This window comes from Ursus americanus, chromosome 16 (assembly GCF_024610735.1).
Source record: "Ursus americanus isolate L20-20 chromosome 16, mUrsAme1.1.p, whole genome shotgun sequence".
In the NCBI taxonomy this organism is placed as follows: domain Eukaryota; kingdom Metazoa; phylum Chordata; class Mammalia; order Carnivora; family Ursidae; genus Ursus; species Ursus americanus.
This window is the reverse complement of record NC_142142.1, coordinates 3,966,243-3,980,900: the sequence shown is the minus strand read 5'-3', so window position 1 is coordinate 3,980,900 and position 14,658 is coordinate 3,966,243. Positions and strand designations below refer to the sequence as shown.

The 14,658-nt window shown below is 38.7% G+C and overlaps 1 pseudogene; it reads right to left on the bottom strand.

Moving 5' to 3' along the window:
• Positions 1-9,552: 9,552 nt before the first annotated feature.
• On the bottom strand, positions 9,553-10,488 carry LOC123782721 (olfactory receptor 52B2-like; annotated as a pseudogene).
• Positions 10,489-14,658: the final 4,170 nt, after the last annotated feature.

Sequence of the window (14,658 nt, the reverse complement as noted above, 5' to 3'; positions counted from 1 at the left end):
AGAGGGAACACAAGCAAGGGGAGTGGGAGAGGAAGAAGCAGGCTCATAGCAGAGGAGCCTGATGTGGGGCTCGATCCCATAACGCCGGGATCACGCCCTGAGCCGAAGGCAGACGCTTAACCGCTGTGCCACCCAGGCGCCCCTAAGATTCTATTTATTTATTTGACAGAGAGAGACAGCGAGAGAGGGAACAAGCAGGGGGAGTGGGAGAGGGAGAAGCAGGCTTCCCGCCAAGCAGGGAGCCCAGTGCAGGGCTTGATCTCAGAACCCTGGGATCATGACCTGAGCCGAAGGCAAACGCTTAATGACTGAGCCACCCAGGCGCCCCTGGCTCAAGGTATTTAGACACAACATCTGATAAATCACTGGTGGCCCACTAAGCTATGCAGACACAGGGAAACCCATTAAATTCCAGGCTTAATAGTAAAATTTTAAGTTTTAAAAATATCTGAGCAGAGAAGTCAGGTGAGCACTGTGAGAGAGGGGTTTCACAGATGCCAGGAAAAGCTCCTCAAAACAAACAAAACAGCAACAACACTGGGGGAGGGGGGGAATCAGAAAAAACAAAAACAAAAACCTTATTTAAAATGCCGAGCTTTAAAAAGTTGTTTTTTTAAGTAGGAGACATGTAGAGAAAGAAGAAAGTATGACCCATGGGGGGAGGGGGAGCAGTCATCAAAACGGACTCTCAGCAGACCTAGTATTGTGTTTCTCAAAGACAGGCTTCAGGGCAGCTATTATAAATATGTTCAAAGAATTAAAGGGAAACACACTTGAAGAATTAAAGAAAAATATGAGGACAGTGACTATACAAGCAGAGAATCTTGATAAAGGGATAGAAAGTACACATATTAACCCATGGAATTCCTGGAGTTGAAAAGTATGATAACTGGGCCGGGGTGGGGGTGGGGGGAACTAACCAGAGAGGCTCAGCAGCAGATCTGAGATGGCAGGAAGAAAACAAAAACAAAAACCAGTGAACTTGAAAATAAATCAAGGGAAAGTATACAATCTGAACTACAAAGAGGAAAAAAAATGATTAAAAAAAATGAACAGAGACTCAGAGACCTGTGATACAACAAAAATACCAACATATGCGTAATGCAGTTCCCAGAAGGAGGAGAGAGAGCAAGAATGGGGCAGAAAAACGCACTGAAGAAATATTGGTCAAAAACAATTTATGTGGGGCACCTGTGTGGCTCAGTTGCTTAAGCGTCTGCCTCTGGCTCACGTCATGATTCCAGGGTCCTGGGATGGAGCCCAGAGTCGGGCCGTGCTCAGCTGGGAGCCTGCTTCTCCCTCTCTCTCTGCCTCTCCCCCAGCTTATGCTCTCTCTCTCTCTCTCTCTCTCAAATAAATAAATAAAACCTTTTTAAAAACTGTATGAAAAAACAATAATCTACATACCAACATCAGAGTCCCAACTATGATAAAAACAAAGAGATCTGCATCTACACACGTAAGAGTCAACCTTCTCAAGACAAAGAGAAAAATCTTGAAAGCAGCAAGAGAAAAATAACTCATCACAAACAAACACAATGTACAATTAATGATGACTCCTGGAGGCCAGAAGAGAATCAAATGACATATCCCAAGTTCTGAAAGTTCCTGATGTCAACCAAGACTCCTATATCCAGCAAAATTACCCCTCGAAAATAAAGCCAAAATAAAAACTATCATAGACAGAAAAAAAAAGGCTGAGAAAATTCACTGCCAGCAGACTTGCCTTCTAGGAAATACTAAAGAAAATCATGGAGGAAAGGATTCCTCCTGAATCCACAGGAGGAAATGAAAAATATAAAAATGTTAAAGATGTAGGTAAATATAACGACTGTATAAATATATGTATTTTTTCCTCTCAAAAGTTCTTTAAAAGACATAAGACTATATAGACCAATAATAATAACACTGTATTGGTGGGTTTGTAACACAAAGATATAATATTTATATCACGGTGAGAACAAAGAAGGAGGAGGTAATGTAGATTTATTAGAACAAAGTTCTTATGTTTTATCAGAATCAAGTTTTTATTCATGCAAATTGTGATAAAAAAGAGAGGTGCATCCTTTAAGCAATATCTAAAAAAATAACTAAAACGTGGTTTAAGAATCAAAGGATTAAAATGGTACACTAAAAATATTTATTTCATGCAAAATAGGTAAAAATGGTAGTAGAAGAGTAATAGAGGAAGAAAAATCAGAGGAACCTGAGACACACAGAAAACAAAAAGCGAAATGGCATATATAAATCCAAACATGGGAACAATAACATCAAATGTGCAGGGACCGAACACTACAATCGAAAGTACTCTGAAAGTACAAACAGTTTGAAATTTACAAAGTAAAAATATAAGCTATAAAAACAGAAATCGTAAGTGCTGGAGTGACTATATTAAAGTCAGATAAAATAGACTTTAAAACAAATATTTCTAGAATCATTTAATAATGCTAGAAGGACCAATAACTTAGAAAGATACATCATCTATAAATGTTTGGCACCTACCAATACAGCCCCAAAATGCATGAAGTAAAATCTTACATAATTGAGAGAAGAAACAGCTCAACAACAGTTAGGGATTTTAATATGCCAGCAACAATAACTGATAGAATAACTACATGGAATATCAGCAAGAATACAGAAGACTTGAACAACACTATAGACCAACTTGATTATAATTGATATTTATATAACACTCCACCCAATGACAGCAAAATACCCATCTTTTCAAGTACGCTTAAATATCCTCCAGGACAGACCATACACTACATGATAAAACCAGTCTCAACAAATGTTATATATATATATATTAAAAGACTGAAACCATACAAAATGGTTTTTTTTAATATTTTACTTATTTATTTGACAGAGAGAGAGAGCACAGCAGGGGGAGTGGCAGGCAGAGGAAGAGAGAAGCAGGCCCCTGGCCTACGAGAAGCCCAATGTCGAGCTTGACTGACTGAGCACCCAGGCGCGCCCCCACACAAAATGTTTTCTGATCCCAACATAAATTATAAATTCAAAACAAAAAAATCTGAAAATCCCCAGGTTTTTAGAAATAAAATTACACATTTCTAAGTAAACTATAGGATATATATATATATATATATATGGAATCATAAAATATTTTAAATTAAATGAAAATTAAAATGCAACATATGAAAACGTATGGAATGTATCTGAAGCATGCATAAATGGAAAACTATAGCTTTATTCTTTTTCTTGAAAACTGTAGCTTTAAATACCTATATTGAAAAAGAAGAAAAATCTCAAATGTGTAATCTGAGCTTCTATTTTAAGAAATTAGGAGATAGGGTGGGGCGCCTGGGTGGCACAGCGGTTAAGCATCTGCCTTCGGCTCAGGGCGTGATCCCGGTGTTCTGGGATCGAGCCCCACATCAGGCTCTTCTGCTATGAGCCTGCTTCTTCCTCTCCCACTCCCCCTGCTTGTGTTCCCCCTCTCGCTGGCTGTCTCTCTCTCTGTCGAATGAATAAATAAAAAATCTTTAAAAAAAAAAAAAAAGAAATTAGGAGATAGGGCACCTCCCATCCCCTCCCCAGCTCACTCCTCCTCCCCCCCATTAGTGCTCTCCCACTCTCTTTCTCATAAATAAATGAAATCTTTAAAAAAAGAAAAAGAAAGAAAGAAATTAGGAGAGGAATTAAAACCAAAGCAAGCAGATGAAATAATCAAAACAGAACAGAAATCAATGAAATAGAAAACTTAAGAAGACTAAAATAAAATAAATAAAACCAGTAATCCGTCCTAAATAAAGAAAATAATCCATAAGACAATCTGAATTTTATTTAGAAAAATATGCATTGCATCACTACTCAAAAAATAAAATGCATTCCATAAAAAGCTTGTCTACAAGACTTTATAGTTACAGGGGTGCCTGGGTGGGTCAGTCGGTTGAGCACCCGACTCGGTTTCTGCTCAGGTCCTGATCTCATGGATCATGGGATTAAACCCCAAGTCAGGCTCCAACCTCAGCGGAGTCTGCTTGGATATTCTGTCCCTCTGCCTTCCCCTCCCCTGACTCTCTCTCTCTCATCAATAAATAAATCTTTTTTAAGAAAGACTATAATTACAAGGAGAAATTCTCATGGAATAGTATTAATTTAAAAAGAAAACTATAAACTATCTTCAATAAAACATCTCTCTCTCCTCTCTTCTCTCTCTCCCTTTCTCCCGTATTTACTATTTTATATGTTTTGGTGAAAGAATGATAGAGATTTTGGGGTGCCTGTTTGGCTCTGTTGGTAGAGCATGTGACTCTTGATCTTGAGGTTGTGAGTTCGAGCCCCATGTTGGGTGTAGAGTTTACTTAAAAAAAAAAAGGATTAAAAAAAAAAAAAAGAATGACAGAGCCTTTTTGACTGAGGGTGAGATGCTGGTGATGAAAGAGTAAACAAGCAAGACGTGACTTGCCCCCCATACTGTTTACAGTCTGAAAGGGAATATGCAGTAAACACATAAATACACGTAAATACAGAAGTCTCTAAAAATCAAGAGATACAGATCCTTTGCCTTTCTGCCTCTGATCTGCCACATAACTGTAGCTGACAGTTAGCTTTCAGGAGCTGCTTTTCTGAAAAATGTCCTCCCTAATCACATAGCTGACAAGGAGGCGCCCCTCCTTCCTCACAACACTTTGGTCTACGAGTAGGCACCTGACTCCAACTGAGACAAAGAGGTCCTTCTCCCAAATTTTTATGCAGTCACTCTCCAGTGGACAAAATTTTTAAATATAATTCTCAGAAACTGTATTTCCAGGCTATAGAGAGAACCAGTCTATAGTATGATACATAACTACCACACAGAGAAAATAGAGATGATAGTTGGACAGGGCTAGTTCCAGCCCTTCCTATGGTTTAATGTCTTTGCCCTTCCTACAGTCTAGCTTTTAAATCTCTCCTTCAAGCTAGAGGTTCCTATTTTGCTTACAACCTGTGTTCTGTTTTGGTCAACTTCAACCCAAAAGACAGAACAGTGTCCTTTGTGACTTACTTAAATGCCCTATTTTTTTCTCATTTGTACATTGGGAATAGTCCCGGTTTCCCTATGGAACAGGATATTGATAAAATAAAAAGATAAGGGAAGACAATGTGCCTTGAATGTGCAATCCACATAGAGGCATTTAAAGTTATTTTGCAATAAGCAGAGAAAGACAACTATCATATGATTTCTCTCATCTATGGAACATAAGAACTAGGATGATCAGTAGGGGAAGAAAGGGATAAAGAAAGGGGGGGTAATCAGAAGGGGGAATGAAGCATGAGAGACTATGGACTATGAGAAACAAACTGAGGACTTCAGAGGGGAGGGGGGCGGGGGAATGGGATAGACTGGTGATGGGTAGTAAGGAGGGCACGTATTGCATGGTGCACTGGGTGTTATACACAACTAATGATTCATCGAGCCTTACATCGGAAACCGGGGATGTACTGTATGGTGACTAACATAATAAAAAATCATTATAAAAAAAATAAAATAAAAAAATAAAGTTATTTTGCAATAAAACTCAAAACCTGGACGAATGTTTCCACATAGTCTTTGAGTGGAGACTAGATGACTGTTTTCTGTTTTTATCTCTCTAATGAAATTGTAAACAAAACAGTATATCTAGCACGGGACTCTGCACCCCACAGCTGCCTAACAAAAATTTGTGTGTCATAGGACAGTAGTAAATGTAATCTTTCCCTGTGTCTCAAAAAAAAAAAAAAAATGTTCTGGACCATTCACTGAGGGGAGCCTTCAGGAAGTTTATGGATGAATCCATACTTGGGCATTAGCTCCTTAGAGGACAGATTTTGGATGGATGTGGGAGCAGTGGTGGGAACATGAGGGGATCAGCCAGAGTGGTTCAATGCAGGGCAGGACATGGAGGCTGGAAACCCACAACAGAGCCACGAGTAATCGGCCTTTACATTGGGATGGGTAAACATGAGAGGCGGCAGTAAGAAGACAAGCTGCATCCTTTTCCAGCAGGTCAGAGTGACTCTTCCACCAGTGATCAGGAATTTCAGACCCCAGAGTGTAGGGAGAAGAGACAGACAGTCACGGAAGAAGCCTCGAGATTAACGCAATCTTTCATGGGTCCACCTGGCAGGAGCATAAGAATAATAGCAATGCCCTATACAGAGTATTTGGCAGCTTAAAAATTGCCACAAACACCATCTCATTTAATCTTCATAAAATTGTTAGTTAGATTGTTTCTTGACATTCAAAAATTCCAAGAATCAGACTAATTCAGTGACTGTATTAATAATACAAGTTCAAATTTTCGCATATTTAACACAACGAAACATTATTTGCTATTCATACAGAAAAGAAGAAGACAATGATATTGCAGGTTGAATGAGACAACTAACGGCTTTCCTCCCAGGGTTATTTTCCACAGCTTTATCAGATATAATTGACATGTAACACTGTGGAAGTGTGAGGTGTATAATGTGTTGCTTTGATACACTTTTATATTACAGAATGATTGCCACCGTAGTGTTAACTAACACCTCCACCCCATCACATAATTATCATTTCTTTTTAGTGGTGAGAACATTTAAGATCTACTCTATTAGCAACTTTCAAGTATATAATACAGTATTATGAGCTGTAATTACCATGGTGTGCATTAGATCCCCAGAACTTACTTTCTTATAACTGGAAGTTTGTACCCTTTGACCAACATCTCCCCATTAACCAGCCTCCATGCCTCGTAATCACTATTGTACTGTTTCTATGAGTTTGGCTTTTTTGGATTCCACAGATAAATGACGTCATACAGTATTTGTCTTTCTCTGTCTGACTTCTCTCGGTGATGCTTTACCCTTCTGCCTGCCTCTTTCATTTATGAGGGCCCTTGTGATGACATTGGCCCCACCCACATACTTCAGAAAACATCTGCTGGTTAGCAACCTTAATCCCTCTTTGCCACATATCCTAATATAATCGCTTCTAAACAGTAAGAAATGGCTTTTTAAAGCTTCAAGCAAAATTTCTCAGTAAACTAAATTGCCTAAAGATAAAGATCATGTTATGAGTGTGCTCTCCAATAAACATCTCAGATAAATAAAGCAGCTGAGGGCAAAGGTCAAATTAAAGGTAGTACCTTCCCACTAAAGGCATCAGAACCCCAAATTAGCCTCCATTTGGTTCAGAGACATACATGGAAGTGATAAAGGGAAAAATAGAGAAAATTGGAGAATTACGTCTTAATAAGATTTGGGGTATGTTTAATGGCACATAAGTGGAACCAAATAGATAAGAAACATGGGTTTTTAATCAACATATATTGCCCAAAAAACCAAGAGCACAGCTGAGAAATCCCTTGACTATTTAAGAGTTAACCTAACTCTTGGGACCCAACATTTCTGCACCAGAAAATGGACTCAGAAAACTCATTGTCGGGGCGCCTGGGTGGCACAGCGGTTAAGCGTCTGCCTTCGGCTCAGGGCGTGATCCCAGCGTTCTGGGATCGAGCCCCACATCAGGCTCCTCCGCTATGAGCCTGCTTCTTCCTCTCCCACTCCCCCTGCTTGTGTTTCCCTCTCTCACTGGCTGTCTCTATCTCTGTCCAATAAATAAATAAAAATCTTTAAAATAAAAAAAAAAAGAAAACTCATTGTCCCCAAGAAGGACATATTCCCCAATTCCCATTTTAGATACGACCTAAAAAGATAATAGAAAAGAAAGAAGCTTCCAGAGAGATGTTTCCATGGATCACAGTGAGGAATGGACACAAGAGTTTCCATTAGAGAGTCTATCAAGAAACTTCTCCCACCCACCAAACCTCCCAAAAAAGAGAAACTTCTCCTAAACCCAGGGCACAGAGCCTTCCCAGTGTCTACCCAACAGCAGCTTCAAAACTGGTAGGAGTTACTGACCACTGTGGGCCTCATATTCATCATCTTTCCAAATGGGAGAAGTTATTGCTGTTAAATGTCCCTGTGACACTATCATATATTTAGTAAGGGGGTGAGGAGTAAGCAGGTAAATTTCCTTTTAAATCATAGGCCTCTAGGCCAAGAAGAGCCCCCAAACAAATCAGATGGAGAAGTTCTTGTGTATCACCTGAAGACCCTACACTTAAAGGGGGCGAAGTGCCTGGATAGGACTTTGGGGATTCTCCAGTGGAGATGATTTGAATGTGGTCTAACATGGGGGTAAGAGAACACAGAAATATTAAGTGATCAAAGGCATGGATGGATCAAGTGCACAGACAATGCGCATTCACTGCAAACCCATGAGCTCCCCTACATTTCCCACCTTCCCTTGCAGCTGAGTTGTGGCCTTGTTAAAACAACATACTCACCAAGGAAAATGTGAGCAAAAATGACAAACCACTTCAACACCAAGGCAATTAATAATTGGAGTGCCTCACCTTTCCCTCTCTTTCCCTGCTTTTGCAACTTAGAGAAATGCACGTTGATACGACAACACTTCACAAGACAGAGGGATCCAGGATTCCTGACTACCTGATGGAAAATAGATTCTGTCGATACACACTATACTTTAAATTAGAGAGGAATGAACTTTGTTTTGTTAATTAACTGAAATAAAGCATAGCTTAAACTATCCTAATACAGACATGTTTATTTTGAGATGCCTACAAGTCGTATAACTGGAGATGTCAAGAAACAGTTGAATATATGAATCTGGATTTCAAAGAAAAAATCAAGGCTGGAGATACCAATGAAACTTAAAGCCATACAACTGTCTCTAATTCGGGGGGAAAGTATGGATATAGAAGACATAGAATCATAGATATTGGCTTACATCCTCTTTTTAACATGTGAATATTTGTGTGCTGTATCATATTCTCTATTATCAGTGTGGACCCCATAACTTGTTCTTCGTTCATGTGTCCAACTCAGACAACTAACTCTCTAAGGGCAATGCCTGTGTCTGTGTCACTCAACCCATTTCCTGCATGAGTTAAGAAATTTCTTTAACATAATAATGGTGATAGTTCTTTACATATAAAATGTAATCAATGCCAACCTTAGTCTTTTTCAACATTTTAATTTTTTAAAGCATTCTTTTGTATCTATTACCTAAACTGATTCATACAGCAAACTTGTGGTTATGATGGCAGCAATTTGGAGATGTTGATGGCTATCATAAAGTCTTGGGAGGTAAGCAAAGGCAGAGCAGCCTCCGGAAATACTGGAAATCTCACATACATCAAATCTAAAAGGTCTTCCCTGGGTAACAAACTTCAAGTTAGAAATTATAGCTAACATTGAGAGCCCACTAAGTGTTGAGCAATGTACAAAGTAGTTTATAAATTTTAATCCGTACAAAACTCTTACAGCATAGGTACAATTGAGTCTATGTTATAGGTTAGGACTAAATTTCCAAATGGTGGGAACCTAATCATGGTCAAAAATCAGGAAGTAAATGAACTAGGATTTGAATCCAGATACATTTTATTCCAAAGCCTATGTACTTTCTGCTTCAGTACACTAAAGTGCCTAAACTTGAGAACTTGGTTGCTAAGTTCTTTTTTCTCCTGCTGGTAAGAGAAAACTATGAAAGAAACATAGACTTTCTCAAGACTTCTCCACAACAGATAACATGTGAGCCATACTATCCCTGATTTGCTTGGTTTTTCTCCATAGATGATGGGAGTAAGCATGGGGGGAATTAACACATAGAGAGAAGGATGTGGACATGGTGGGGGATATTTTTGCCAAATCGGTGGGTTAAGAAAGTAAAAAAGGATGGGATGAAAAAGAGGAGAATGACTCCAATGTGGGAACCACATGTATTGAGAGCCTTGTGCTGGGCATCCTGGGAAGGAAGTCTAAACACAGCTTGGAGAATCGAAGTGTAGGAAATACCAATGAGAGCAACGCCTACGAAAACAGATGCCATTGGCATGGAGAAGCCATACCAGATATTGACAGTGATGTCACCACAGGCCAATCTGGCCACCCCAGTGTGCTCACAATATGAGTGGGGGATGATATTAGCTCAACAGTATGGCAGCCTCTTCAGCAGGAATATGATAGGGAAAGAGTCCCAGTGCTTCGTCCCCAGATTGCCAGTCATTTTTCCAATTGCCATAGGAGTTAAGATGGCTGTGTAGATCTCAAGGGAGTACAAATGGCCACATAGCGGTCAAATGCCATAGCCAACAGGATACCTGACTCAGCCACAAAGGCAACATGGATGAAAAACATCTGAGTGATGCAGGCATCAAAGGCAATCTCCCCAACATGAAACCAAAAGATACCCAGGGCCTTGGGAATGGTGGTGGTGGACAGCAAGATGTCAGTGCCAGCCAACATGGATAGGAAGATATACATGGGTTCATAGAGGGTTTGTACACTGAAGACAAGGATTAGGACTCCATTTCCCAATACTGCAGTGATGCACATGAGGCAGAAGGGGAGAGATAGCCAGGTGTGTCAGTTGCCCAGCCCTGAGATGCCAAGTAGGATGAACACAGTGGGGTGGAAGGTGGAGAAGTTAGCACTGAACATGCCTGCTTTGGGAGTCTCTCTAGGAAGACTACAGAAACAGAGAGTCAGTAGGCAGAACCAACAATAAGTTTCACTAAAAGTTGAACATTAGATAATTAAATCAATCACTAATTCCTTGACTTAGAGTATATAATGTTATGCTTTCATTTCCTACATCATTATAAACACAAATATAAGTAAAGGTTCCTGGTCACACCTGAGCGATGTCTAGAAGCCATATAAACCTTCCTTCTCGTTTCTCTTCCTTCATTCTCACTTACATGTTCCTACTCTGGTTTAAGCATCCTTCACTTGTCTGGTGCAATGGCATCCTACCTAACTGGGCTTCCCACACTCAACCCCTCCACTTCCGTCAGCTATTTGCAGCCTGGCTGGTATGCACAAAACAAACAAAAATCTTATTGGATTTTCACTTATAACCTTTATATAATGATTTTTTCATTACAAGATAAAACTCAAACTTCTCAAGCATGCAAAGCCTTCCACAATCCCACTGTTACTCTCTTCTCTAGCTTTAGTCCCTTTAGGCACTCTGACATTAAATTACATGGACGTTAAATAGACCATGATCTATTCTCCACACAAAACCTGAGTTTTCCAATCTTCATGACTTTTCTCAAGCTTTTCTCTTAATCTGGAACATACTTTTCTACCTTGGATGTTTATTAAGCCTACTGAGCTTCCAATTCACAGCTCAAATATTTATTATCTGAGAAGCCTTCTCCAGGTTCAAATTCTGGGCTTCCAACTTTCTGATTATTGACAAAAGGCAAGTTTTTCACATTTCAGAAATTCAGCCTAATCCATGAAAATGAGCTATTCATGTTTATCTTGCAAGGATTAAATTGAATGCTTTCTTTAAACTGCTTAGTATAATGCCTAGCATAAAAATACTATAAATGCCTGTTATTATTAGTCAGCAGATCAATACAACTAAATAGAGAGTCCAGAAACTAATATATTTGGAAATTTAAAAGTAATAACATACCATTTCAATTTAGCAGGGAAAGGAAGGCCTAGTCAGTTAATGGCATTTTGATATTGAACAATGATATTTTTGTAAAAGAATAAAATTAGTTCCCACCTCACTCACTAAACAAATAGAAATCCTAGATAAATTAAAGACGTACATTTTAAAAATAAAAACTGAAAATATTAAAAATTAAAGTGAAGGTCTTAGGAAAAAACAGGAAAATATCTTTAAGTTTGGGAAGATCTTTCTGAGTAAGTTAAGAAAATGGTATTTCATGGACAGTAATAATTGAATGATGTAATTATGCAAAATGTAGACAAGAATAAATTCTAGGAGAATAAATAAAAATTCTAGGAGAAAAAATTATAAAGCATATAATAGACAAAAGGCTAATATCCTTGAATATTGAAAGTTAGTATAAATCAATGAGGAAAAAACAAAAAATATGGAAAGAATCAAAACAGGCAATATCCTACACCACAAGAAAAATAAATAGCCAATATATACATGAATAGGTGCTCAAAACTTAAAGAAATGAAACTCTGTCATATTGAAGTATCATAGTTTTCCTATCAAATTGGAAAACATAAGAAAAACTTAGCCCCCAGTGCTGGTGATACAGCATGAGAACATACAGATATTTCTATAAGGAAATTCATTGTTATACTATTGCTATAATAAAAGAAATTATGGCAACTTCCATATCCATCAACAGGGCAAAAAAATAAATCATGGAATATACAGTACAATAGAATGTTTTGTTTCCACTTTTAAGAAGAAAGTATCAGTCATGGCATATAGTTAAGTGTAAAAGCAAATTGAAAATGAAAATGAATAAGATAATTCTTTTCTTCTCTCTTGTATCAGTTACAACACTTTACGTTATAAGTAACAGAAAATCCCACCTCACTGTGGCTTGGACACATAGGGAAATGTCTTTGCTCCTGAACTGAAAGGTATGTTTCTAACTATCAGGTTTATGGAAAGATTCAAGCAGGGGCCACACTTCCTTGAGACTCTGGTCTGCCCTCCAGGTGTTGAGTCTCCTAAGGCCAGGACTGAGGTGAAATGAGAACTACCTCAGTACAAAATGTAAGCGTGAACCAAAAATTCAATAAACATAATATTTCAATACAATTTTCAAGTCAAATTGAATGCAAAATATCCATGATGAACAAGAAATCAAAATTTTAAATAAAGATAGGATTGACCATGCTGTATGGAGCCATATCGGAGCCCAAGGCAAAAGGGAAAATGGGAGCACCTATATATATGTTTTTATATGCTTTTAATGGTTAGTTTTTTCACTAATTTTATTTTGAAAGCATCATTTATGAGTTTCTCCCACTAAAGCCAGTAGAATTATAATAAATTCTAATTTTATATAAATAGTATATTTAAACTTAGCATTGTGAGTTTTAATATACTTACTTTTCAGTGTTTTTTTTTACTTTTTTTAAAGATTTATTTATTTATTTGAGAGAGGGAGTGTGTGTGTGTGCTCATGAGTGGGGGGGAAGGGCAGAGGAAGAGAATCTTAGAGCAGACTGTCTGCTGAGTGCGGAGCCCAACATGGGGCTTGATCTTAAGACCTGGGCCAAAACCTAGAGTTAGACACTTAACCGACTGAGCCATTCAGGCGACCCCAGTGTTCAATATTTTTTTTAAACCACTTCAATTCTGGAAAAATATTAGTCATTCTCCCAGCCCTGCATAGTAAAAAATGTCTGCAGCAGCTCAAGATGTCAAGATATACACACTGGATAGTATGTACTTACACTACACTATCCAGAGGAATCGAGAAGATCTCATCTGAATCAATAGTTTATTAAGTTTATTCCAAGAAAACCTAAAATTCCTAGGAAAGAAATATTTATCCCCTTCCCAGAAACTTACTCCAGTTCAAAAGAAAGTTCTTCCTCAACATGTGAAAGAAGCTGACAGATGCAGACTCAGGAGTAAAACAGGGCAGTATTTGAACCTCATCCACAGGAATCCCTTGGGCAAGGAGAGAGCTTCTACTCCACCAGGTCTCTAGGGAGCATCTGGTTTAATTAGAAAGAGACAGACCCCAGCAGGACCAATCTCCAGAGATCACTCACTCAGGAACCAGAGAGGGTGGGCAATCTAACTCTGCCCTACCTACAGCAGTCTGTACACACTGCATCTGTTAAAGACTCCATGTCTCTGGCTAAGACACGGACAGAGCGGATTTGAGTTGCTGCTGGCCAGAACATAGAACACTGAAGCCCTGCTACACCTGCTAGACCTCAAGGGACATAGAAGCCTGTGGAGATGTAGAAGAAATAGACCAGAAGGAAATAAGTGGTGTCCAAATGATTTTCAGTCATAAAGTTAGATAATATTTAACCGTGAAGGGTCCAGAGGTCAAACACTTCACCAACATTTCAAATTAATCAATCCATAAATATACGTACTGAAGCCTATGCTAGATGTTGGAACTCTAACGATGAGTCAGACATATTCTCTGCTCTCACAGAACCCAAGCTCTGATGGTCTCATGGAGTAATTAACATTCAGTTGAAACATAAATGTCATTGCTGTGGAGAGCCAGAGGACAGAGAAATCACCTCTGACTTGGGGGGATTGGTGAAGACTTCAAAAAGGAATTGCCGTCAATACTCTACCACTTGCCAGCTGAGAGGCCTTCGTCATTCATCCTCTCTGAAACTTGGGGGTGCCTCTGTGTATAAAACAGATAGTAGAGGCGCTATCTCGCAAGGCTGCATAAGGATTAAATAAGCCAATGCAGCAGAGCACTTCCCATGGTTCCCAGCAGAGATTAATCTAGCGACTGTTCTAAGTTATAATTATTGACACTATTATATACTAATAGATTGCTATATGGTCGTGTGTTTTGAGATAGAAATGGAAAAGTAAGTTAGGACTACATTATTAAGTTAATGCTTGGTTTAGAAATTACCCTGTAGTCCTATGATTTCTAAACTGTGGCTAATGGAACACTGGGTTATTTTAGAGATGTAAATTGATGTGCTATCAGAAAAATGATATGGACATGGAGACAAATATCTATGGTCACATTACTGGAGGATGTTCTGCAAACTCTAGCCTTCCCTTGGAGAGCCATGTGCATGACCCACGGAGTATCAGCATTTTTCAGTTATTTGACTGGAACTTTTTAATGAAACATCTATTATGATATCTGCTGTTTCTGC